The sequence below is a fragment of the Nycticebus coucang genome, chromosome 19 (assembly GCF_027406575.1).
Source record: "Nycticebus coucang isolate mNycCou1 chromosome 19, mNycCou1.pri, whole genome shotgun sequence".
Lineage (NCBI taxonomy): Eukaryota > Metazoa > Chordata > Mammalia > Primates > Lorisidae > Nycticebus > Nycticebus coucang.
In genome coordinates this window covers 30756794-30760648 of record NC_069798.1, presented here as the reverse complement: position 1 = coordinate 30760648, position 3855 = coordinate 30756794, and the positions used below count along the sequence as shown (strand labels likewise).

Genomic DNA, 3855 nt, shown 5'->3' with positions numbered 1-3855 from the left:
TTTGTCAATTATTTTTTCCTGTATAAACTAAAATTTTTATGTTTTTCCTCTTTATGTTTGTTAATAAATGGTGAATTAAAATATAACAATTGTTTTTCAAATGTTAAACCAACCTTGCATGACAGGGAGAGATTATTCTTACTCATGATGTATTATTCTTTCTTATAGCTTAATTTTGTTTGTTAATATCTCGTCCATGATATGTGTGTATATATGTGTATATTACAATAATGTGTGTATATATATATTAGAATGATATAGGTGTATATATATATATTACATAAATATGTATGTATGTATATGAAGATTATCAGTCTTTAATTTTCTGGGAATATATTTTTCTTATAGTGATATTAGGATAATGCTGGTCTCAAAAAATGAGCTGGAGAATACTCTCTTTTATTTTTAGGAAAAATAAATTGCATAAAATTGTTATTATTCCTTTCTCACATGTTTGCTAGAATTCACCAAGAACGCCATGTGGAACTGGAGTTCCTTCTTTTAGTAAATGTATAACTACAAATTCTATTTCTAAAACAGAAATTCTATTTGTAAAATAGAATTTCAGGACTATTCATGTTACCTGTTTCTTCTTCAGTGAGTTGTAGTATTTTCCCTCTTTCAAGAAATTAGTCTTTTTCATCTAAGTTTCCAAATCTATGGATATAGATTTGTTATAGTATTCCTTTATTATCTCATTAATGTCTTGATCAATAGCTCTAGATAGCAGTGATGCTTGTGTTGGTAATTTGTGTCTTCTTTTTTTTTCTTTATTTCTTTGTCAGCCTGGCCAAATTAAACAATTTCAAAGAAACTACTTTTGGCTTTATTGATTATCTCTATTGTTTTTCTCTTTAAATCCTATAATTTATGCTCCAATTGTATTATTTTATTCCTTCTGATTGCTGTGTTTTCAACTTCCTCCACTCTCATTAATCTCTTTTTTTTTTTTTTTTTTTGGTGGTTTTTTGGCCGGGGCTGGGTTTGAACCCGCCACCTCTGGCATGTGGGACTGGCACCCTACTCCTTGAGCCACAGGCACCACCCCACTCTCATTAATCTCTTAAGATAGAAGTTTAGGTTACTGATTTTAGCTTTCTTCTTTTTTTCCTGATATATGCAAGCCATGCTATACTTTTTCCCTAAGTGCTACTTTAACTGAATACTACAAATTTTGATATGTTGTGTTTAAAATTTCACTTAGTTCATTGGTTCTGAATCAAGGCCAGCAGTTTGCTGAAGCTGTTGGTTTCAAGCAGGAGCCTAAAGAATTATCTTTCTATGGTCTGTTGGCCATTTCAGAACTTTGGAAATGTAATGGTCAATTCATTAGAAAGAAACAGTATGAGTCATTGGTGATAGATGTAGGCTAGTGTGTATTAATACAGAGGTTCCAAAATATCCATAAAATATTATTATATTTATCTCAAGAGGATATTTAAGTTAATTGTTAGAATTATAATGCTGTTAAATCTTAATTACAGCTCCCCCAAATTACTGTGTATTTTTAACCAAAATAAAAAAATAATTCTACAGTAAAAAAAAAAATAAAAAAATTTCACCTAGTTGAAAGTATTTTTTTTTTTTTAATTTGATTGAGACATTCACTTTACCCATAGGTTATTTAGAAGTTTCGGTTTTGGTTTCCTAAAACCTAAGAATTTTTCATTAATTCTGGCATAGATTTTGAGATTAATTTTATTATGGTTTAAAAAATCATGCCTTGCATTATTTCTTTCCAATAACTTAAGATATATTTTATAGTCAAGAATATTATCTATCTGGCAAATATTCCAAGCACACTTGATAAAATAGTGTATTCTACTGCTTTTGGATGATGAAGTATTTTACGAATATTCATTATATCGTGTTGGTAGATAGTGTTACATTACCTGTAACCTCACTGATTTTCTGCCCATTTGCTCTGTCAATTATAGAGGGATGAGTATTGAAGTTTTCAACTCTAGTGGTGAATTTTGTCCCTACAGATCTAGCAAATTTAGTTTTATGCATTTTGAAGCTAAATGTGTACACACATTTAAAAATTCATATTTTCTTGGAGAAATGATTCATCATCAATATCTAATGTCTCTATTTTCCCCAGTGTTTGCACTACATATTTTTTCCCATCTGTTATACTTCAAATGTCTTTATTCTAAGTGGTTTTCTTGTAGAAACCTATAATTAGGTCTTGCTTTTTGTTTGCTTGCTCCAACCTGATGAAATCTGTCTTTTAACTGATATTGGGACCATTTATATTCCAAGTAATTATCAATTATCATTAGATTAAAAATTATCTTCCTTGGTATATTGTTATAATTATATTTTAATCTCATCTACAGACTTATTCTTTGACTCTTTTTTTTTTTTTTTCTTGCAGTTTTTGGCCGGGGCTGGGTTTGAACCCACCACCTCCGGCATGTGGGGCCGGCACCCTAATCCTTTGAACCATAGGCGCCACCCTCTTTGACTCTTTATTAGAAAGTGTTTTTAGTAGTTGCCCAAGAGTTAACAGTATAGATTTTAAATCTGAGTTTATCTTCAAATAATGTCTTTACTTGTAGTACAAGGACCTTAAAACTATTTCTAATTATTTCTTTATCTTCCTGTTACTGCTCTCACATATTTTGCTGTTACAAAACTATATACATTCAATACATTGTTGATATTTTTTAAATTGTCCTTTATCTTTTACAGTAATTAAAATAAGAATAAACTGAATTTATTTTGCATTCATCTAATCCATTTCTGATGCTTTTCATCTCTTTATAAAGATCCAATTCTGAAATATTTTATTTCTTTCTGCCTGCAGAACTTCCTTTAACATTTCTTTTTTTTTTATTAAATCATAACTGTATACATTGATATGATCATGGGGCATCATACACTCGCTTCATAGACCATTTGACACATTTTTATCACAATGGTTAACATAGCCTTTCCGGCGTTATCTCAGTTACTGTGCCAAAACATTTACATTCTACATTTACCAAGTTTCGCAAATACCCCTGTAAGATGCACCACAGGTGTTCTCTGCTGATAATTAATTCCCTACATTTTTATTTATTTGAAACTTCCTCATTTTTTTCTTTTCTTTTACAAAGAAAAAATTTGGTGCTTTTTTCTCACCATTTTAGTTTAAGGCTTCCTCTCTCCCCGTAGCCAAGAAAGATCTAATTGTATTTTCAGTGGCTGTTGCCTTTTCTACCTCTACCTATGCTCTTAGGCACAGATTTTATGATCCTTGTCCTAAAGATTAAAACATTTGGCTAACCATGGGACTTAGGCTAGGTGGTGTTTGGTAATGATTGGTTTCTCCAAAAATAAACCACCAAAGGGGTAGCATTCTCTGGATTCCCCTCATCCTTCCATAAATGGTGGTTGGGATTCCTGGAGGAGAATACAAGGCCTCTTATGTGTTCATTCCCCAGTAATTTTATACTCTTAGCTCATTCATGCTCGATCTTCAGCAATTCATTAACATTTTATAGTTGAATCTTTTTTGAACTAAAATAAAATTCTAATTCACCCACTGACTAAACAGCCCCATCTTGCCTAGAGAACCCCAGAGAAACCTTAAAACTGAGTTCCCAGCCACGATGGTCTGGGAGGTCAGACATTCTTCATTACACCCCCTCCCTTGCTAATGGGTATTAAGCTTTTCCTTTTAAGGGCTAAAAAGAAACAATCCCATAATCTTCTGCTCCTTATTTGTTGTTTTGGCACTACACCTAACCAGTATTATTCCCCAATAAGAGACCACCAACCATGATGATTTTAACCAGTATACAGAATATGAGCAGAGAGAGTTTTCATGTCCTTGCTTCACCTTTTGACATCAGAGGGCCACCATTT

At 31.9% G+C, this 3855-nt stretch overlaps 1 non-coding gene across 1 annotated transcript; it reads left to right on the top strand.

Annotated features, from left to right (window-relative positions):
• The first annotated feature begins 1208 nt into the window (after window positions 1–1208).
• LOC128572203 (small nucleolar RNA SNORA2/SNORA34 family) lies at window positions 1209–1345 on the top strand. Its single transcript, XR_008376110.1, has one exon. It is a non-coding gene; the product is annotated as a small nucleolar RNA SNORA2/SNORA34 family (small nucleolar RNA).
• Window positions 1346–3855: the final 2510 nt, after the last annotated feature.